Raw genomic sequence first — 24,742 nt, forward strand, 5'->3', positions numbered from 1 at the left:
CCTGGGCAACCTATGGGGCCCTGAGCAGTGGATCAGTGTTTATTCCTGGAATACAAACAGACATCATGTGCCCAAAGCACAAAGAGGGATGCTCTCTCAGCTTGGACTCTTAGGGGAGTGCCTAGACCTTACCCTGAGTGAATTGACAGACTCTAGATATCCCCTATGTGGAAGGAATTGGCAATAGGGTGGGAGGCTGGGGGGGGATGGGGGTTGCGGGAGGAGGGGAGGGAGAAGAACTGGGATTGACATGTAAAACAAGCTATTTAAATTTAAAATAAAAAAAGATATGGAAGACAGAATCTCAGGTACTGAAGATAAACTAGAGGAAATAGATTCATCGAACAAAGAAAATCATAAATCCTACAAATCCTTAACACAAAATATCCACCAAATATGGGACACCGTGAAAAGGCTAAAACTAAGAATTATAGGTATAGAAGAAGGTGATGACACCCAGCTCAAAGGTGCAGAAAACATATTCAACAAAGTCATAGAAGAAAACCTTCCCAACCTGAAGAAGGACATGCCTATGAAAGTACAAGAAGCTTACAGAATACCAAATAGACTGGCCAAAAAAAAAAAAAAAGGCCCTGTGCCACGTAATGATCAATACAGCAAACATACAGAATAAAGAAAGAAAATTAAGAACAGGGAAGGAAAAAGCCAAATAACATAATAAAGGCAAACCTACCAAAATTATACCCCACTTTTTCATGGAAACTCTGAAAGCCAGAATATGCTAGATAGGTTTTCTACAAGCACTATGATACCATAGATTACAGCACAGACTACTATACCTAGCAAAACTCTCAATCACTATAGGTGGAGAAAACAAGATATTCCATGACTAAACTAGATTTACACAATACATATCCACAAATGCAGCCCTACAAAAATTTGGGAGGAAAACTCCATCCTAAGGAAATTAACTATACTCACAAAAACATAGGCAATAGATAATCTCACCTTAGCAAAGGCCAGCAATAGGGGAAGAACTCACACACAATACTACCACCAAAAAGGAATCCAAAACAAACAAGAATCAACAATCAGTGGTCATTATTATCCCTAAATATCAATGGTCTTAACTCACCTATAAAAAGACACAGGCTAACAGAATGGATATGAAGACAGAATATATCCGTCTGTTCTATACAAGAAACACACCTCACCTTCAAAGACAGAGGCTACCTCCAGTTAAGGGTTGGTAAAAGATTTTCCAATCAAATAGACCTAAGAAACACGCAGATGTTGCTATCCTAATATCTAACAAAGTAGACTTCAAAGTAAAATTTATAAAGAGAGATGAAGAAGGTCATTTCATATGCATCATAGGAAAAATCCATCAGGATTAAGTCTCAATTCTGAACATCTATGCTCCGAATACCAAGGCATCTATATTCCTAAAGGAAACATTACTACAACTCAAATCACACATTAAACCCCACACACTTATAATGGGAGACTTCAACACCCCAGTTTCACCAGTGGACAGGACTACCAGACAGAAACTTAACAAAGAAAAATAGAAGTTACAACCCAATTGAGTTTAACAGACAACTATAGAACACAGAAGAATATACCTTCCAATGGAAAAATGAACGCATCTTCAAAAAATGGTGCTGGAGTAACTGGATGCTGGCATGTAAAGACAACAGATAGATACATATCTATCACCATGCACAAAACTTCAAATGGGTCAAAGACCTAAACATCAATTCTGCCACACTGATTCTCTTAGAGGAAAAAGTAGGAAGTACCCTTGAATGAATTGGTACAGCAGACTGCTTCCTGAACATAACACCTACAGCACAGACACTGAGATTTACAATTAATAAATGCGACCTCCTGAAACTGAGAAGCTTCTGAAAGTCAAAGGACACAGTCAACAAGACAAAACGACAGTCTACAGAATTGGAAAAGATATTCACGAATCCTACATCTGAGAGAGGGCTGATCTCCAAAGCTCACTAAGAACTTAAGAAGCTAGTCTCCAAAACACCAAATAATTCAATTAAAAATTTTGTACAGAGCTAAATAGAGAATTGTCAATGGAGGAGTCTAAAATGATTGAGAGACACTTAAGAAGCTGTCTTAGCCATCAGGAAAATGCAAATCAAAACAACTCTGAGATACCATCTTACTTTTGCCAGAATGGCTAAAATCAAAAACACCAATGTCAGTTTGTGCTGGACAGGATTTGGAGAAAGGGAAACACTCCTCTACTGCTGGTGGGATTGCCAACTTGTACAGCTACTTTGGAATCAGTATGGAGATTCCTCAGGAAAATGGGAATGAGTCTATCTCAACATCCAGCAATTCCACTCTTAGGCATATACCCAAAAGATGCACATTCATACAACATGGACATCTGTTCCACTATATTCATAGCAGCTTTATTTGTAATAGCCAGAACCTGGAAGCAACCTAGATTCCCCTCAACTGAAGAGTGCATAGAGAAAATGTGGTACATTTATACAATGGCATACTAGTCAGAAGAAAAAAAACAGTGGAATTTTGAATTTCGCAGACAAATGGATGGCACTAGAACAACCCATCCTGAGTGATGTAACCCAGTCACATAATGAAAAACGTGGTATGTACTCACTTACATATGAATTTTAAACATGGATCAGGGGATTGCCAGCCTACAATCCCATTGCAAGAGAATATGGGAAACTGGGATGACCCTAAAAGAGATATGCATGGTACCCTGGAAAAGGGCAATTGGATAGGACCTCCTGAGCTGATTGGGAGCATAAGGGGAGGGGAGAGGGAGCTGGGAAAAAGAGAGAGGGAGAAGAGGAGGGAAGAAGAGGACATGGGGGAGCAGGACATTTGAGTTAGGGGAAGGATAGAGGAGAGCAGGAAAGTGATTCCATATTAGAAGGAGCCATTATAGGTGTGAGGAGAGATCTAGTAGCACTAGTGAGATTTTCAGAGATCTACAAGTATAACTCCAACTGGTAATCTACACAATAGTGGAGTGGCTCCTTTAAAGGCCCTTCCCTATAATGAGATTGATGACTTCCTTATATGCCATTCTAGAGCCTTCATCCAGTGGTTTATGGAAACAGGCAGACACCCACAGGTAAGCATTGAACTGAACTTCTGGAACCCAATTGCAGTTCTGGAGGAGTGGTGAGCAAAGACGTTAAGAGTGGGCTGTTGAAACCCACAGATACATCTCACCTGAACAAGGGGGAGCTTCTGGACACCAGACTGATGGCTGAGAGGCCAGCTTGGGACCAGATCCCCTCAATGTGGGTCTCAGTGAGGAGGCCTTGGGAATATATGGGGCCTCAGGTTGTAGATAAGTATTTATCCCTGTCATACGAATGGACTTGGGGTGCCCATTCCATATGGAGGGATGCTCTTTCATTCTGGACACATGGGGGAGGGCCTAGGCCAGGATGATATGACATACTTTGGAGATCCACTATGGTGGGGCCTCATACTCTCTGTGTAGGTTAGGGAGGTTGGTGGGGCGTGGGGGAGGAGAGGAGCCAGAGGGAGCTGGTATTAACATAAGAAGCAAGTTTTTTTCTAATTTAAATAAAAAAACTAAAAAAAAAAGAATTGGAACAGAAAAAAAGTAAAGGACATATCAAATATGCTGCACTTGTTAAATTGGGAGATGACATGTGATTCCACACAGTAGAACCTATTGAAACATAAAGGAATTGCTGGAATTAATGCAACATTGACTTTTGCATTAAATCTTGGTATCAAGGAAGCATACACACTAGGGCCTTCTTGAGGACCAGTTCTCAGTTTGCCTGGTTGCCACCTGTGGAGTCAGCAAACACCTGTGGCTCTGAGGGTTTATTTAACAGATGCCAGGCTCTAAATTGGGTCCTGGAGTTAGTTCCCAGAGTTCTTCACTTTAGTTCTGGTTGTACCTCAACAGGTAAATTGAGTTCTAAAACTGGAACTCCTTTCTGATAGTGTAGCCTGATTGTTTAGCTAATAAACTTTGCCTGGTCATGTCAGAAAATATTAATTAGCAGATGATATTTGAAAGTGCTACTTGTATCATCTAAGGACAAGTTCCCTTTCAGAGCTTTAAGAAACAGTCACAATTTATCCTCATGGTACTTCTATTTATTATTACTATTATTATTTACAGATGAGAGAAATGAAGCCCAAGCAATGTAATTTGGCTTAACTTCATTCCACAATTTATGGGACCACAAAAATTCTGGAAAACTTTAAATTGTATTTCTTACTTACACTAATCTCAGTGGTGGACACTAAATACATTAATCGAAAAATGTGTCCTGCTCACATTTTCATTCCATTCACAAATTTATCTCTGTATTTCTGCATTAGAAGATAAACTTAACTGTCTCCTCATATTATAAATCATCTCATGTCTCTACGAAGCGTCATTATATAGCTGTTAATTTCTTTCAGACACTGTATATATAGATTAGTTCAAACGTTTATTGAAGCCTTGGGGTGACCTTTTTGTTATAGCTATAACCACAACCATCAAATAAAAGTGTATGCAATCTTTTTCCTTATGGCTCGAAGTCCCACTTTCATTAGAATCATGATTTTAGTGCTTGAAGCTTTTTAGATCATAAACCTGGTCTCTTAAATCAGGAACATGAGAACTTTCCCACACTGTGATGAATTCTTTCAGATGTGTCTGTCAAAATAAGAAATGTATTTGTTAAAAGAAGGCTTAACACATTTCTCTATACATTCGAAAACCACACTAATTGTTTAAAATTGCAGTGGACAAATAGCAAATCAAGCTTGATAAAACCAAAGCATTTCATTGTAGCAGCAAAGCAGTTGTGTGTCTGAGCTGTTAGTATCTTTATCGTGCTTCTATACATTATTTGTAACATTGCATCTGGATACTGTGAAGAAGCAGGTTATAATACTGGGGCTAAGAGATGCATTTTAAGGCAAATATTGTATTTGACAAATCAGGTCTAACATTTTCCTTGCTTTGTGTCAACTCATAGTGTTTGCTTTGCCATAAACAAGATAATCTTTCTCTTACTCAATTAAATATGCTCTAATTTTTTTTGCTCTTTTACTTTTTTGGTCTTTTTTGAGGGGGGGTACTATCAAGCTCCAAAATAAATCACACACATGAGGGTTTATTATTACTTATGAATGCTCAGCCTTAACTTGGCTTGTTTCTTGCCAGCTTTCCTTAAATTCATCCATCTAGCTTTGGACTCTAGGATTTTCCTGTTCTCTTCCTTCTGTAAATATTACTCTTACTCCGTAGACTGCTGTGTAGCTGGATGGCTGGGTGCCTGGCCCTTTATGTCCTGTTCTCCTTGTTCTCTTGTTCCTCTTTTTCCTCCTTTCTCCTATTTATACTCCCTGCCTGCCAGTCCCACCTATCCTTGCTCCTGCCTTGCTATTGGCCATTCAGCTCTTTATTAGACCATCAGGTGTTTTAGATAAGAAAAGAATCACAGCTTCACTGAGTGAAAAAAATGCAGCACAAACAGAAGTAACACACCTTAAATAACATTCTAACACATTATGTTTTTATTTATTAATAAATATATATGTATTAATTCCACTGTCAATCTATTGAAAACATTTAAGAGCACATCAATTTTTTTCTGTTCCATTTTGGCCCAAATTAGAAAAACTATGCCAATAATATTTGATGTAGTTTAGGATTTTAATTGTGAAAAATAAAGTATACATTTAAATTTAGAGAAATTTTTTTCTTCCAACATGTGTTTATTTCTTTAAAAAGATTTTGAAATCTGGCATGAGCAGGTTAGCCATATTGCTTCTTGATTGACTTTGGCTGGAATTCTGAAATTAACTGAACCAAGCAGCCAATCACAGCCTGTAATCCACTTTAATAAATACCATAAACACACACACACACACGTGTACACACACACACACACACACACACACACGTTCATTCTAACAGTTCATCACTTCATTTCTTTTGGAGAACTCTGACTAATATAAGCAGTTAGGACATTAGAAAAATTAAAAGAAGTTTATTTTTAAAATTGTATTCTCTGATACTTACTCATTGTACAACTCATACTAAATTGGCAAATCGAGTGAGAAGGCAGATGCTCAAAATTATTGGGGATATATTTTTGCTACTATTTGCATGACACTATCTAATAAGCTTCCTTCACATCATTTCCTATGAGAGTCTTCCCATGTACTATCAGTAATTGTTTATTTAGACTCTTACAATATGACATGTTTTTAATTTTATTTAATGTCACGAAATTGTCAGCATCTCAAACTGTCATCAGGTGAGTATTTTAAAAATATCACTTTGTTTGGAGGTCATTATGTAAATCTCATCCCTTAGTTTGTCAAAGCTTGGTTTTGTTGACCTCCTCCCTCTGTATACTCTGTAGCAAGTCGAGACAGGTTTTTCTTTGAAAATCACAGATACCCAGATGAGCTTTGGTGCAAATACTGCCTACCTGTTTTTGACACCATCTTCCCCATTAGGGAAGACTTCTTTAGTCAAGTGACTCATTTCTGGTGTGATAACCCTTTGTATTCGAGAGTCATTTAACAGTCAGCTGATCCCTAGCCTATATCTCCTGGTAGCTTCATGTACTGTGTTGTTTCTTCAAGTAGGTTCTTAGTCTTGGGATTTACTATAGTCTCTGTGAAAGTCTTTGAACATTAAGAAATAAGCAGTAAACAGTTATAGAATGCTCCAGTAGTGCATGCATTTTCAGAGTAAGAACATTTATATTTAAAAAATAGCATACAGTTTAAAATTGGAAGCATTCAAATGTTCGTTTATCACTGTCCTAATTTTTAATCCCCTCATAGTTGATGATGTGTACAAATGGCTGTATCTCAACCTCATATTTTATCCATATAAGTTAGATGTAACAAGATAGCATGCTATTTTAAACTCTGAACACATATTACTCAGTCTCTATAGCACAAACCTGAACTTTTATAGTGGGTTTTAAATCTTACCAACAATGATTTAAATTCATTCTGTTAATGAAATTTGAAACCATATCTCTTAAGTTGACTTGTAATACTTTCCTCTGCATTTAGTTTTCCTAAAATAGTAACATATGGTGGATCTCTCCACTGTTTCCGCTTCCTCCACAACCATCCTATATACACCCATGCCTTTATCCTAGGAAGTTTGTATTACAAATAGGCTTCATTTGTGAAGACTCTAAAGCCAATTTAGGAAATTCCTGCTACATTTCCAAGTGTTTGATATGAAAAATGATGGCTTTTTCATGACAAAGAAACAAAGGTAAGCTGAACAAAGCACTCTAATCAACATAGTTAATTATGCATAAATATTTACATAGGTAACTTTTCTGTTTTGCTTTGTGTTGCTGTAGTAAAACACTAATCAAAATCAAACTGGAAATGGAAGTGTTTGCTACATCTTAGAAGCTGAATCCATCATTGAGGGAAGCCATGGCCTTAGTTCCAATAGGAACCCAAATATGGTTGTTGAAGAAAGCACCAGAGAGGACGATATTGCCTTTCTCAGTTTATTTTCTTATAAAAACCAGGAAATTCCAAAAAATTATGAAGGTGCATGACTGTGTCCCCAAAAGCTACTGAACAAAGGATAAGAGTTTTGCAAAGAAAAAGTAGAGTGTCTCAAGAAAAGGAAAAGTTTTCTGCCTATCTCTTTTTATTCTGATGTGAACCCACCTGTTTTCCTATGGCTAGGCGATTGAAGCAGCAGAACTGGAATTTTAGGTCTCCACTCACGTCAGAGATTATATTCTCTTGATTAGAAGGACCTATTCATTAATGGGCCTGTATTTGACCTCTCATATTGGGTTCTCAGTATACTTTCATATGTACATTCAACCACTACACTTTAACATTGTGGTCCTAAGTCTTCCTGTTTACTGTCATTGTACAAGGTTAGACCTTCTTTCAACATTTTTTAAATGAAAATAATACATATTATTTCATGTGTCTTTGGAAACTGTCACCTTAACGTTGTTTGGTTTTGATTTTAAAGACTTAATAATTTTGCAAATGCCTTAGAAATATAGTTTTAATAGATATTTAAATAGATGTGTTCATCATTTAAAATGTCCTATAAACAATATTGATTGTTAGTATTAATATATTTAAATAGGAATAAAATTTCTCATAAAATTTTGCATTGTTTAACATCTACACTAACTAATAAACATGTAAATTGTTTTGCATCCTTCAAGAAACAATGTATAAGTGAATAAACAATGTAGTTTATATCCTTCTACTTGCTTTCATTTAGTCACTTGTCCACATCATTGATTTTCCCACTAAATGATACACAGAGCTCCACCCTTGTGACATGAAGAAAGAGGACACAATTGGCCTTAGAGACTGCTCTTTTTAGCATATATTTGCAGTAAAATGTAATAATTACAATGTTTTTCTCGCAAATCAGAAGAAAGTAACAGACTATGTGTCTTGTGTCTTCACCTCATTACACATATTAACACTCTATATGGGATTGTATATTCGTGGCTATTTTGAGACCTTCAAATTATTAGTGTCAAGGCTAGAGAACTTCATCTTAAACCTTGTATTCTTCTCACTATTTTTTAAGAAAGGAGGAAATTTAAAGTTGTTCTGTTTTTTGTGATACAAAAAGAGCTCAAAGATTATACTAAAAGTTTTCAATGGTGATGTGGAAAAACCCAATTCATCTTTATATATGTATATATATAATAAATATATATAATATATTGTAAATATAAATCAACAAGGATCTATTGCAAGTGCAAGCATCTTTTCAATTTGCATATGAAAGTATTTCAAATTGTCAAATTTGTGAAATTGTTGCCAAATTTTTTCTGATGCCAAATTTTTTATTGCTATGAAGAGACACGATGATTGAAGAAACCTATAAAAACAAGCAATTAATTGGATGCTTGCTTACAGGCTCAGGGAGTGAGTCTTGGGGGCATAGCAGGGAGCAGGCAGGAATGGCACTGGAGTAGTAGCTGAGAGCTCATATCTAATACACAGGCACTGAGTAGAGAAAGAGAGCAACTGTGCCTGGCTGGGCTTTTAAAACATTAACCTGCCACCTCCATAAGGCTTCCTAGTTCTCACAACAGTTCTACCAACTAGGAACTGAACATTGAATCATATGAGCCTGTGGCTGCCATTCTTACCTGAATCTCCACAACAAGGTGGCATTAATTCTAGTGTAACAGACTTAGAACAAACTATTTTTTAAACACTAAAGCTAACATGTAAAAATTCATTTTACAAAATAAACCCCCTTTTAGTAAATGTAAAGGATGATCTGTTGCAATGAATTACAAATAATAGATATTGTTATAATATCATACTACAAAATGATTAGTTAAATATGTAAATTATAAAGTATCAAATAAATACATGTTAAAGCTACTTCACAATGATGATGAGGAAAACATTTTTGTGAGATAAGGGATTAGTGTCCAGATCATTTATAGAAATGCATATATTAATCACAAGCCCCTGTCATCCAGTTAGTTATTGGACTACAGAATCAAATTGACATTTCTCAAAGGAACTAATACAAATAACCACTGCATCTTTAAAAAAAAAGTGTTCAGCATCCTCAATCATCAGGGAAATACACATTTAACCTGCTTTGAGATTCCATCTAGCTTCAGTCAGATAGACTCTCATAAAGAAGAAATGAGAGTGCATGCTGGAGTAAAAGGGAGACTTGCACACTGCTGTTGAAACTGGGTTAAGGTAAGCCATGTAAACTTGGATGTACATGGGTTCAGTTGGTATAGAAGTCAGTGAGGAACTTTGCTACTCAAAAACTAAAAGCGTGAAACTACTGAGTGCCCCAGATATACTTCCCCTTTGTGTATGCTGAAATACTCCAAGTCGGCGTCCCATAAAAATTCATGACACATCCATGCTTATCAAGGCTCTATTCATAGCAGATAAGAAATAAAGCCAGCCCAGTGTTCATAAACAAATGAATGGACTAAAGAAATGTGATTTATAAACACAATGAAAATTTTCACTCATAAAGCAAAATGTCGTTTCGACCTCTAGGACATATTTTAATAAAATAAAAAGATTAGGTGAACATTGTGGTAAAACTGGTGGGAAATACAAAAATAAAGCATTTGTCCTTCAGTCTCAAACAGTATTAATGATTTAGCTGAATGAACTGAACTCTGTTAATGTAACATAAAGCCCACAGAGAGAGGAACTAAAGCACAACTGCATTTTTTTTGCATAGCACACTTAATACTGTTATTTTAGTTTAATAAATGGTTGCAGAATTTGACTTAATTTATGCCATTTGGTGCCATTTATTGCACTCATACTTAGTTGATTACCTTGATCAGTCCACTTTTAGACAAGCCAATTCTAACGGTTTCCATGGAGACTGAAATCTTTAAATAATCACTAACATAATCATGTTTGTTAATTCATGTAGAATACTGCCACCATACTATTAAAATGAATGTTACACATAGAAGTATTATTATAGCATCCGCATCCTTTTTGTATGTGTTTACTTTTCAGAAACTCAATGTTTTAGGGAAACTTATTTTAGGAAAAAGAAGGCAAATGAAGACATACATAACTTCTCTCATTAAAACAATACAACATTAAGTGGGTAGAATGTAGGCGAGTATTTTTAGATGAGATTATTATTTAAAATTTGATGTTTACTTTATTGCTGCTTGTGATTTGAAATTAGTGAGAAAACAAAGGAAATATTGTCCCTTGCAATGTGAACTGAGAAAACACTCATTTTTACCTCAGGCTTTTGATTTCCTCTAGAGTAGATTTTAATTTTCTGCTAATTTTGCCACACAGTCCTAGACACTATATATATTGTGCTTCCTCATAAAAGTATACCTAGGAGAAGAATTTATAAACCAGATACATTTAAAGATTAATATATTTAACATAGATATTGATCATCCCAAAGAATGATTTGTCTTTTTTCCTTATTAACTGGAAAATATTCACCTTTTATTTTTTGTTCTCATATATGGTTATGAGCATATATTCTTCCCCCCAGCCTGGTCCCAGAGCTGCGTCAACTCAAAATAACACACAGAGACTCTACTAGTTCCAATTCTGTTGGCCAATGTCCAGGGCTTCTCATTGACTACTTCTGTCTTAAGGGTTAACCCATGAGTATTCACATATATATATATATATATATGTATATATATTTTTATAAGGACTTATCTTTCCGAGGACGCCATCCAGATGTATCCACTCTTCCCAGGATCATATGGCAACACTCTTTCTCTTGACTACATTTCCCAGAATCCTCTTCAAAGCTTAGTCACACCTATCTTGTTTCCCTTTTGTCCAGCAGTGCTTTATTTACCAACCAATAAGACAAATATAGACACAGAACGACTTCTGCCATCAATATATACTCTTCTCCTTTTTTAAAATCAAAAATAGATTTTTTCCATGCATTATAGTCTGGTCATGTTTCTCCCTGCCTCAGCATCTCACAGATCCTTATCACCTTTCTACTTACCCAAATTCATATTCTTTCTTTTTCTCACTCTTTAGAAATCAAACAGGCAACTAACACACACACACACAATTGAAAATATTACAAATAAAGACCTATAAGGAAAAAAAAGCCCATTGTGAGACAAAAAACTCCTTCAAAATTACCTTATTAACAAAAAAGTCTTATTATGTTGACCATTTTATTGCTGGGCATGGGACTTGCACATTAAGTGTGGTTTATGCCAAAGGATATACCTTCATCTCAGTAGCACATGAAAGTTTCCTAAAAACCATTCATATACTTGAACACAGAGCAAGTCTCAACAAATATGAGAAAATTGAAATAACACCATTCATCCTATCAGACCACCACAGATGGATAATAGACAGATACCAACAACAACAGAAGCAACAGAATGTTTGCAAACTCATGGAAATGGAACAATTCAATTGAATGAAAAATAGGTCAAGGTAGGAATTAAGAAAGAAATTAAGTTTTGTTTTAGAATTGAATGGAAACTAAAGCACAATGTAAAAAATCTTATAACATGCAGTGAAGGCAATTCTAAGAAGCACTAACACCTAAGAACATTGTTAACCATAGCTGACTTTCAATATTAGAATTGAGTGTCTCTTAAGCCCAATTAGATGTTCTGGTTACCACAATAAATAAATGCAACTGTTGAGCCTTGAGGGATTTCTTGCAAGGTTGGTCATTGTTTTGCACCATAAGTTTCACAGATTGATAGTTCCAGTGATTGCTTTTCTTACTAGGCAGTCTGTAAAAACATTTGGAAACTAGGATAGCTATTCCTAAGTGAGCAGTTTCCATTTCACTTCCACACTAATTTTCCAAGCCCTATGTCTGAAGTTTATAATATTTTCAGCATACAAATAGGAATAGGTCTTACCTTCACATTCTGGATAGCCACTTAATATAACACTAGCCCTTATTAGCTAGGGAACCTCTTTGATCTACGTTTGTGATTGGCTTTACATAAATGGCTCTTGATATATTTTATCTCTTGGCAAAGGTTCATTAAACAAGAGTTGATTATGCTATGGCTCACTAACAAATTTCTACTCTGTGAACTCAGATTGTAATCTTCAAAAAGAGTTAGGTACTCAATGTTGGATAAAGGAGCTGATTTTCAGCAGGTACAATTTTTTGCCATGTTAGAAGACATTAGATTTCATTAACTAGACAATACTGTCTGAAAATAATGTTCTTCCTTCATTTGAACACATTAGAAAACCCTTTTGGCAGGTCATGATCAAGTTGACGTAATTCCTTGACACTTAAGGTAGGAAGCAACTGTCTCAAATATTGGTTCTACTTTGGGAATTTTGCCTTGTTCACGAGGCAAATAAGACACAAGAGCCATGTGTCTTACAAAAATGTTCTGAAACAAAATGCTGACCTTCACATTTGAGAAAAGTTGCTATGGAAAAGATATTAATACAGATGGGGTATTAATATCAGCGGCAAAGGAATTAAACTACAACCAAACCCACCTTTGGGAAAATATTAGTAGTTTTTTGAGACAAACATAGGGGTTCTATTATTCTCTTGTAAATGTATGCCATTGTTTGTTCATAGTTAATTGTCTCAAAATGGCACAAAGTCATTACTCCAGAAAAGGTCACTTGGTCAACAGAATGAAAACTGGCCTAATTCTTAATCATGTTCTGTCAGCATTCACTGTTCTAAGTGAATTCCATAGTCTTCCTTCTAGTTTCTTATTTGTCAATTTTTGTCTTTTAAATTTACATTGTATGACTCTCTCTCTCTCTCTCTCTCACACACACACACAGAAAGAGAGAGTGAAAGATAGATAAATGTATAGAGACTTTGGCAACAAGGTTTTTGAACATAGAGTTGGAGCTCTTCTCTATTAAACATGAATCATTAATTTTACAATAATATCTATCATCTCTTTTAAATTCAATTTACTTTCACAGCTACAAGATCCATCAGATCTATTTGTTGAATCAGAGTCTTGTAATGTAGTTCAGGATGGCTATGGTATCCTCCTGTTTTAGCATGGTAGTGGCAGGTATGTTCCATTATATTAAAAAATCAGTGAAACATTGACAAGTATCCAATATAAGCCAAAATTTTAAATTAGCACTTATTGATGTAAAAACAAAGGCTATATCAGATTTTGGAGCATATAATTTCTGTTGCGTTCCAAATCAAGATGTCAAAATGATTTTGGCTTGTATAAATGGTTGCTTTTAACTTATACTACAATTTTTCTTATTTCATTTTTAAGGTTGTCTTACAGTATGTAAATTTCATGATAACAGATATCTTCTTTTTATATAATAATTCCCTCCTTCCCCCCCGGCCTCCCATTCCTCCAAACCCCCCCTCTCACTCCATCTCCTCTCTGCTACCCAGGGAGGCTAAGGCCTTCCATGAGGGATTTTCAGAGTCTGTCATATAACCCCGGGCAGGGCCTAGGTCCTCCCCCATGTGTCCAGGCTGACAGAGCATCGCTCCACGTGGAATGGGATCCCAGAGTCCATTTGTATGCAAAGAATAAATACTGATCTACTCTCCAAAGTCCCATAAATTGCCGAGGCCTCTTCTCTGATATCCAGGTTTCAGGGGTGGGGGAGGGGGGGTTCCTATGCTGCTCTCTCAGCCATCTGTCTGGAGTCCACGCATTTCCCCTTGTTTAGGTCAGCTGCCTCTGTCGGTCTCACAAGCCTGGTCTTGATTCCTTTGCTTAAATCCCCTCTTTGCAACTAGGTTCCAAGACTTCAGTTCAGTTTTTAGCCGTGGGTGTCTGCCTCTGCTTCCGTCAGTCAATGGATGAGGGTTCTAGGATGGCATCAATCTCATTATTAGTGGAGGGCATTTAAGGTAGCCTTTAAGGCCAGTTGGTGTCACTTTTGTAGATATGTGAAGATCTCACTAGTGCCAGTTCTCTCCTTCAACTTACAATTGCTCCCTCTATTATAGTATCTCTTATCCTTCTCTCCTCTAGTCTCGACATGGCTCAATATTCCTGCTCCCCTTGTCCTCCTCTCCCCTCCTCTTCTTCCCCTCTTTTTCTCCCATCTCCCTCTCCTCTCCCCTCCTCTCTGCTCCCAATCTAAATAGGAGATATCCTCCCATAACCCTTCTCAGAGTTACCATGCATATCTCTTTTAGGGTCCTCCCTGCTTCCCAGACTCTCTGGTGGTGGGATTGTAGGCTGGAACTCCACTGTTCCATGTATAAAATCCATATATGAATGAGTACATACAATGTTTGTCTTTTTGTGATTGGGTTACCTCACCCAGGATGGTTTCTTCTAGTGCCATCCATTTGCCTGAAAATTTTGATTCCATTTTTGTGTGTGTGCTGAGTAGTACTCCATTGTGTAAATGTACCATATTTTCTCTATCCACTCTTCGGTTTTGGGGCATCTAGGTTGCTTCCAGGTTCTGGCTATTACAAATAATGCTTCTATGAACATAGCTGAGCAGATCTCCTTACTGTATGAGTGTACATCTTTTGGGTATATGCCTAAGAGTGGAATTTCTTGATCTTGTGGTCAACTGATTGCCGTTTTCCTGAGGGATCTCCATACCTATCTCCAAAGTGGCTGTACAAGTTGGCATTCCAACCAGCATTGGAGGAGTGTTCCCCTTTCTCCCCATCCTCTCCAGCATAGACTTTCTTTAATGGTTTTGATTTTAGCCATTCTGACAGGAGTGAGATGGTATCTCAGAGATGTTTTAATTTGCAGTTCCCTGATGGTTAAGGATGTTGCACACTTTCTCAAGAGTCTCTCAGCCATTTTAGATTCCTCCATTAAGAATTCTCTATTTAGTTCTGTACCCCACTTTTTAATTGAATCCTTTGGTGTTTGGAGACTTGCTTCTTGAGTGTTTTGTAAATTTTGAAGATCAGCCATCTGTCAGATGTGGGGTTTGAATATATTTTCCCATTCTGTGGGCTGTCATTTTGTCTTGTTGATTGTGTCCTTTGCCTTGCAGAAGATTCTCAGTTTCAGGATGTCCCATTTCTTAATTGTTGATCTCAGTGTCTGTGCTACTGGCATTATTTATGTTCAGGAAGCAGTCTCCTGTACTAATTCATTCAAGGGTACTTCCCAATTTCTCTTCTAAGAGGTTCAGTGTGGCTGGATTTATGTTGAGGTCTTTGATCCATTTGGACTTAAGTTTTGTGCATGGTGATAGACATGGATATCTCTGCTGTCTTTTACATGCCAGTATCCAGTTACTCTAGCACAATTTATTGAAGATGTTTTCTTTTGTCCATTCTATAGTTTTAGCTTCGTTGTCAAAGATCAGGTGTTCAAAGGTAGGCTGATATCAGGGTATTCGATTCTATTACATTGGTCTACCTGTCTATTTTTGTGCCAATACCAAACTGTTTTCAGGACTATGGTTTTATAGTATACCTTGAAGTAAGGGATGGTGTTGACTCCAGAAGTTCCTTTATTATACAGGGTTGTTTTGGCTATCCTGGGTCTTTTGTTTTTCCATATGAAGTTAAGGATTGTCCTTTCAAGTTCTGTGAAAAATTGTGCCGGTATTTTGGTACTGATTGCACTGATTCGGAAGATTGCTCTTGGTAAGATTGCTATTTTTACTATGCTGATCCTATCTATCTAAGAGCATGGGAGATCTTTCTGTTTTCTTCTTTAATTTCTTTTTATAAAGACTCAAGGTTCTTGTTACACAGGTCTTTAACCTGTTTGGTTAGAGTTACCCCAAGATATTTTATGTTGTTTGTGGCTATAGTAAAGGGTGATGTTTCTCTGATTTCTTTCTTATCCCATTTAATATCTAATATAGTAGAGCTACTGATTTTTTTAGTTAATTTTGTATCCTGTCACTTGGCTGAATGTGTTTATCAGCTGTAGGAGTTCTCTGATACCATGTTTTCAGTCACTTACATTCACAATCATATCATCTGCTGTAGAGTGTAGCCTTCCCAACCATCTGCCTGGGCCCTGCCACAGTTGCAGTCCCCAAATAACACACAAGACACTGTATTAATTATGAAGCTGTTGGCTGTTTGCTTGGTTTCTTACTTGCTAGTTCTGACTTAAATATTTAACCCAAAATTGTTAACCTAAATATATCTCTTACCAGAGAAAAAGAGTCTGGACCTCTTAGTTCTCTGGAGGCTACAACGTGACTCTCTGTGTCTCTCTTTTCCAGAATTTTTCTCAACTCCTAGTCTCACCTATCTCGCTTCCCTATTGGTCAACAGTGTTTTTATTGACATATACACAGGACTTCCCCATCAATCTGAAATTAGTGAAAGGTTGACTTCTTCCATTCCAATTTGTATCCCCTTGATCTCAGGTTGTTGTCTTATTGCTCTAGCAAGAACTTCAAGTATAATATTGAAGAGATATGGAGACAATGCATATCCTTGTCTTGTTCATGATTTTAGAGGAATCGCCTTGAGTTTCTCTCCATTTAGTTTGATGTTGGCTGTCAGTTTTCTGTATATTGCTTTTATTATGTGTAGCTGTCTCTCCAACACCTTTATCATGAAAGGGTGGTGGATTTTGACAAAGTGAGATGATCATGTGATTTTCCTCTTTCAGATACTTTATATGGTGGATTACATTGATGCATTTTTGTATGCTGAACCATTTCTGCATCCCTGGGATGAAACCTACTTGTTCATGGTGTATGATTTTTCTGCTGTTATCTTGGATTTGATTTGTGAGTACTTTATTGAGTATTTTTGCATCAATATTCATGAGGGAGATTGGTCTGTAATTCCCTGTCTTGATTGTATCTTTGTGTAGTTTGTGTACTAAGGTAATTGTAGGCTTGTAAAAAGAGTTTGGCAGTGATCCTTCTGTTTCTACTGTGTGGAATAATTTGAAGAGTATTGGTATTAGCTCTACCTTGAACTTTTGGTAGAATTTTGCACTGAAGCCATCTGGTCATGTACTTTTTTTGGTTGGAAAGTATTTGTGGCTGCTTCTATTTCTTCAGGGGTTATAGATCTGTTTAAATTGTTTATCTGTTCTTGATTTAATTTTGGTAAGTGATATCTATCCAGAAAATCATTCACTTCTTTTAAATTTTCCAATTTAGTGGAGTACAGGTTTTCAAAGCATGACCTGATGATTCTTTGGATTTCCCCAGTGTCTGTTGTTATGTCCTCCGTTTCATTTCTGATTTTGTTAATTAGCCTGTTCTTTTTGTCTTTTGGTTAAGTTTGATAAAGGTCTGTCTATCTTGTTGATCTTCTCAAAGAACCAACTCTTTGTTTCATTGATTCTTTGTATTGTTCTCTTTGTTTCTACTTTATTGATTTCAGCTCTCAATTTGTTTATTTCCTGGCATCTACACCTTCTGGGTGAGTTTGCATCTTTTTGTTCTAGTGCTTTCAGGTGTTCTGTTAATTCTTTAGTGTGGCAGTTCTCCAGTTTCTTCATGTGGACAATTAGTTCTACGAACTTTCCTCTTGGAGCCATCTTCAAAGAGTTCCAGAGGTTTGGGTATGTTGTGCCTTCATTTTCATTGAATTCTATGAAGTCTTTTATTTATTTGCTTATTTCTTCCTTTACCCAGTGGTGATGCAATTGAACATTGGTCAATTTTTATGAGTTTGTAGGGCTTCTGTATTTTTGTTGATGTTGAATTTTAATTTTAAGCCGTTGTGGTTAGGCAAGATACAGGGAGTATTCCAATTTTTTTTAATATCTGTGAAGGTTTGCTTTATTGCCAAGTATGTGGTTGATTTTAGAGAAGGTTTCATGTGGTCCTGAGAAGAAAGTATATTCTTTTTTCTTTTGATGGAATGTTCTATAGATGTTGGCTAAACCCAATTGGGTCATATCCTCTGTTAGTTCCATTGTTGCTTTGTTAAGTTTCTGTCTTGTGAACCTGTCCAGTGGTGAGAGTTGGGTGTTGAAGTCTCCACTATAAGTGAGTGAGGTCTAATATGTGAATTGAGTTCTAGTAATATTTTTATTATGAATGTGGTTGCATTCGTATTTGGGGCATATATGTTCAGAATTGAGACTTCATCCTGATGTAATTTTCCTATGATGAATATGAAATGACCTTCTTTATCTCTTTTGAATATTTTTATTTTGAATTCTATTTTTCTAGATATTAGGATAGCTACACCCTCTTGTGTCTTATGACGATTTGTTTGGAAAATCTTTTCACGACCTTTAACCTTGATGCAACATCTGTCTTTGAAGGTGAGGTGTGTTTCTTATATGCAGCAGAAAGAAAGATGGATTCTTTCTTTATATCCATTCTGTTAGCCTGCGTCTTTCATAAGTGAGTTAAGACCATTGATATTCAGGAATATTAATGACCACTGATTGTTGATTCTTATTTGCTTTGGATCCATTTTTGGTGGTGGTTTTGTGTGTAAGTTTTCCCCCTATTTCTGACTTCTGGTAAAGTAAGATTATCTATTGCCCATGTTATTTTGAGCATAGTTAACTTCCTTGGGTTGGAGTTTTCCTTCTAGTACTTTCTGTAGGGCTAGATTTTTGGATATGTGTTGTGTAAATCTGGTTTTATTATGAAATATCTTGTTTTCTCCATCTATAGTGATTGAGAGTTTTGCTGGGCATAATAGTCTGGGCTGGAATCTATGGTCTCCTACTGTTTGTAGGACATATATCCATGACCTTCTAGATTTCATAGTTGCCATGGTGAAGTTGGGTGTAATTCTGATAGGTTTGCCTTTATATGCTAATTCACATTTTTCCTTGGCTACTCTTAATATTCTTTCTTTATTCTGTATGTGTGATGTTTTGATTACTTAGTGGCCAAGGAACTTTTTTTTGGTTCAGTCTGTTTGGTGTTCTGTAAGCTTCTTGTTCTTTCATAAGCATCTCCTTCTTCAGGTTGGGAAAGTTTTCTCCTATGATTTTGTTGAATAAGTTTCCTGCACCATTGAGTTGGGTTTCTTTGCCTTCTTCTATACCTTTTATTCTTAGGTTTGGTGTTTTCACAGTATCCTGTGTTTCCTGGATATTTTGTGTTAAGGATTTGTTGGATTTAAGACTTTGTTTTGTTGATGAATCTATTTCCTCTAGTTTATCTTTAGTGCATGAGATTCTGTCTTCCATCTCTTGTATGCTTGTATCTGTAGTTCTTGTTTGTTTTATTCAGCTTTTATATTTCCAGGATTACCTCAGTTGGTGTTTTTTTATTGTCTCTGTTTCAGTTTTCAGGTCTTGAATTGTTTGAATTGTTTCCTTCATCTGTTTGATTGTTTTTTCTTGGCTTTCTTTTAGAGATTTGTTGATTTCTTGAATTTTTTGGTTTATTTTTTCTTCTGTTTCTTTAAGTGTTTTTTTCTCATATCCTTTTTGAGGATCTCTATCATTTTCATGAGGTTATTTTGAAGGTATTCTTTTTATTTTTTCTGTGTTGGAATGTTCAGGTCTTGCTGGTGTAGAGTTTCTAGAGTCTGTTGGTGTCATACTGGTTCCTCTGTTGTTGGCTCTGTTTCTATATTGCTGACTTCCCATCCCTTCTTTCTTTGGGAACTTCTGAGGTCTTTTCCTTTCCTGGTATGTTTAGCTCTTCCAGTGTGGAAGAGTTTCAGACAATCTATCTGTGATCATATTTAAGATTCATAATAATTTATAGTATATAATATTATTAAACAAAATATTAGGCACATTTGCAAGTCTTCAGAAAAAGTCTCTATTAGGGATAAAATTAAAGCCAACATTTACCTCTGGTCACAGATGATTCATGTATGGTGGACATTTGACTCAGAGTTATCTTTACTTTGTAATAGTGCAAGTGTGGTATGTTTTCTTTTAAGAAGTACTTCAATGTTGCATTTCAAACATTTCCTGAGCTTAGGATATTTAGTATGATACCCTTTTTCACATGTCACTTGTATGCTGCAGTTCCTGCTGAGTCATGTAATCAGGACTATTAATGGTCTGTTCTCTGCACTGTGCTGTGTTGTTAAGCCATGATAGTCATTAGGGTGGTTAAATTGAGTGCATTTGCAACATGAACCATAGTTTTTGGAAAAAACCATGTGTGTAGCTGGAGAACATCTGTGCTGTATTATATCTGAAAACAGGTGAAACTTAATAAAATTATCATTTTAAAATAATGAATAAAAATTTAATCAATTTGGATCACAATAAATGTAGAAAATCAGTTTCTTTGTCACATCAGCCACATTTCAGGCTTTGAATACAAGCAGGTATAATCCATATTAGAGGTATGAATGCCACTGTGGACTGTTTCCATATCAAAATTCATATTCAAGTACTGTACAATGTACATCTGTAAGACACATTTTCAATCATGTTCTGTAAATGTATGAGACCTCTTAATCTGCCTGTTAGATTGTTCTCTGGGGATGAACTCAACACTCCCACTGCAACATGAAAGCTACTTCAGATACTGTATCAAAAGGATGATGATGGGTGAGTTTTAAACACATATGCTTATGGACACTATTTTTGGGTAATATTTATATTAGAAACCCTATACTCCAACAATTAAAATTATGAGTTGTCACTTTTTACTTTTAAATCAGATGAAAATATTCATTGGTTTCAAGTTTTCTTATTCTTTGTCCTACTTCTTTAAAGTCTTAATTATAAAATGGTTTCATTTTATATAGTTCAGAAACTTCAACAAACTTTTCCAACTTATTTTGGAAATTTAATCAAAATTATACTTAAGATTCCTTTCATTCTTTTAGACTATGAACTGCACACTTGATCTTAGCCACAAGACCACAAAATGATGGTGTGCTGAGTGTATTAGAAGAAAACAACATTCCATTTATTTTTTTGTTTAGTTCATCGAAAAATTGTATGCCAAGGATTCTGTGAGGTTTCCAATTTGAGTGTATGTAACACTCAAATCAAATAAGTATGTATTTGTCCTCAAGTGTTGATCATATATTGGCACTGAAAATGTATGAATACTTTTCCCTTTGTCTTATTATATTATATCTTACTTAAAAAAAACAAAGATGTATTTTAAGCCATTTCATTAACTATCCTATTAGTTGCAGTATGTTCTTGTATTTTTTGCAGAGTTATCATATGCTGTAGATTTGATAGAATACCTAACTCTTTTATATATTTTATGAAAATTCAGAATACATATTATCACACATGTAAAAAGAACATAATCCTTGATATTAGGTAACTATTTTTATTTCTTTGTGTTTTCTACTCCTTTTACTTGTTCTTTTGTTGCAGACCCTAGGATAAATCCATGGTCACATGAATGTAAGGCAAGAGCTCTACTGTGCTATACCCAAGAGCCTTAGACATGAGATTTTCAGGGCACAGTCCTATAATTACTCTATACTTTCTATTCATGACCCTTTTTCATCTGAGAAATGATACTTGATATGTATGGATTTATACACGTATTTAATAATAAAAGTCATGGTGAAATTTATTATAAGACACACAAAATTTTGTCTTATTAAAGACAATGGCTAAATTGAATACTAATGAGATGCACATGCTTATTTACTTTCGCATAAATAAGTAAATGCTTCAGGAACAAGATCATCTTCAAGATTTGAATTGAGTGATATTATATTTTTAATTTAATAATCATCAATGCAAGTGGATCTGGATCCCAGCCCTATGGGATTCAGTCTGCAAAGAGACTGCCAGCTTCCAAGTCCCAGTCTCCACCCATGGGACAGGGGAGGTGAGGCAAGCCTAATTTCTGGTGGCCTGAGCAGAAACACTGGAGACCTGAGGACTTCACAAAGTGGATCCAGATCTCACCCCTACAGGATTCAGCCTGCCCAGAGACTGCCAGTTTCCAAGTCCATTCTCCATCCACAGGACAGGTGAGGTAAGTGTGGGTCTGTCTCCAGCCTGCTTTTGGATGGCCTGAGCAGAACCACTGGAGACCTGAGGATTGAGCACAGCAGATCCTGATCCTACCCCAGTGGGATTCAGCCCTCCCAGAGACTGCCAGCTTCCAATTCCCAGGCTCCACCCACAGGCGAGGTAAGGGGCCAGCCTACCCAGAGTTTGCTAAGGTCCCGATACTAGGACGGCCTCCATCCATGCAAGAGGAAAGCCACCAGGGTATTGGGCCTGCTCCCACACACTGGAAAGGAACTGTGGTCACATACAAACCAGGGGAGGAAGACCTTAAAAACAACTTCATGAAAATGATAGAGGCCCTCAAAGAAGATATGAGAAAATTCCTTAAAGACATGGAAGAAAAAAAAACCCAAAATACTGTTTTTTATGTTGGTGGGTGTGTTTTCATATTGCCTCCTTCCCATCATTTTTTCCTGTGGTGCAGAAGGAGTATTCATACATTTTCAGTGCCAATATATGATCAACCCTTGAGGACAAATACATACTTACTTGATTTGAGTGTTACACACACTCAAATTGGAAACCAGTATGACACCATGAGAAAGTAGAGAAATTACATCCGAAAGAACTGAACAGTCGATTGCTGATGAAGCAGATGAGAAAGACCTTAAAAACAACTTCATGAAAATGATAGAGGCCCTCAAAGAAGATATGAGAAAATTCCTTAAAGACATGGAAGAAAAAAAAACCCAAAAATACAAGAAATGGAGGGAAAAATCCAAAAACTGCAAGAATTGCAAGAAATAGAGGAAAAATCAATCCAAAAACAGCAAAAAATTCAAGAAATGGAAGAAAAGACAAACTAAAAACTTCAACAAATGCAAGAAAGACAGAGCAAACATTACAAGAAAGAATTCAAAAAGTACAAGGGTTGAAAGCTGAAACATAGACAATTAAAAAAAACAGTCTGAAGGAATGCTGGAAATAGAAAAGCTGGGAAAAAAGTCAGGTACTACAGATAAAAGCATAACCAACAGAATACAAGAGATGGAAGACAGAATCTCAAGTGTTGAAGACTCATGGGAGGAAGTCCCGTCATAGACCAAAGAAAATCTTAAGTCCGACAAATCCCTAACACAAAATATCCAGGAAATAAGTAACACTTTGAAAAGACCAAACCTAAGAATAATAGGTATAGAAGGAGGAGAAGAAATCCACCTCAAAGGGACAGAAAACCTATTCAACAAAATGATAGAAGAAAACTTTCCCAACTTAAATAAAGACATGCCAATGAAGTACAAGAAGCCTACAGAACACCAAATAGAATGGACCACAAAGGGAAATCCCCTAACCACATAATAGTAAAAACCCCAAACATACAGAATAAAGAGAGAATATTAAGAATATATGAAGGAATATATATAAAGGAATATATATATATAAAGAATATAAAGAAAAAAGGACAAGTAACATACAAAGGCAAACCTATCAGAAACACACCTGACTTCTTCATGGAAACTCTGAAAGCCAGAAGATCCTGGATAGATATTCTTCCAACACTAAGACACCACGGATTCCAGCCCAGACTGCGATACCCAGCAAAGCTTTCAATCACTATAGATGGAAAAAACAATATATTCCACGAAAAAAACAGTTTTAAACAATGTGTATCTACTAACCCAGCCCTACAGAAAGTTCTGGAAGGAAAGCCCCAACCTAAGGGAGTTAACTACAACCAGAAAATCATAGGCAATAGATAATCCCACCTTACAAACAGCCAAAAGGAAATACACATATAATTCCACTACCATTAACTATTACAAAACAAACAAGAATGACCAATCAATGGTCATTAACGTCCCTCAATATTAATGGTCTTAACTCACCCATAAAGAGACACAGGCTAACAAAATGGATTCAAAGACAGAACCCATCCTTCTGATGCATACAAGAAACACACCTCAGCCTCAAAGACAGACACTATCTCAGAGTGAAGGGTTGAGAAAAGATTTTTCCAATCAAATGGACCCAAGAAACAAGCGGGGGTAGCAATCCTAATATCTAACAAATTAGATTAGATGAAGGAGGGCACTTCATGCTTATCACAGGAGAAATCCACCAAGATGAAGTTTCAATTTTGAACATCTATGCCTCAAATACAAAGGCACCCATGTTCATAAAAGAAATATCACTAAAACTCAAGTCACATAAAAAGCCCCACACACTTATAGTTGGAGACTTTAACACCCTACTCTCACCTCTAGACAGGACTACCAGACAGAAACTTAGCAAAGAATCAAAGGAACTAATAGAAGTTATGACCAAATTGGGATTAACGACATCTATAGAACATTCCACCCAAATAAAAAAGAATATACCTTCTTCTCAGCACCACATGGAACCTTCTCAAAAATCGACCACATACTTGGCAACATATCAAATCTCAACAGGTACAGAAAAATTGGAATAACTCCATG

The sequence above is a fragment of the Mesocricetus auratus genome, unplaced genomic scaffold (genome assembly GCF_017639785.1).
Source record: "Mesocricetus auratus isolate SY011 unplaced genomic scaffold, BCM_Maur_2.0 Super-Scaffold_100008, whole genome shotgun sequence".
NCBI classification, from domain to species: Eukaryota; Metazoa; Chordata; class Mammalia; order Rodentia; family Cricetidae; genus Mesocricetus; species Mesocricetus auratus.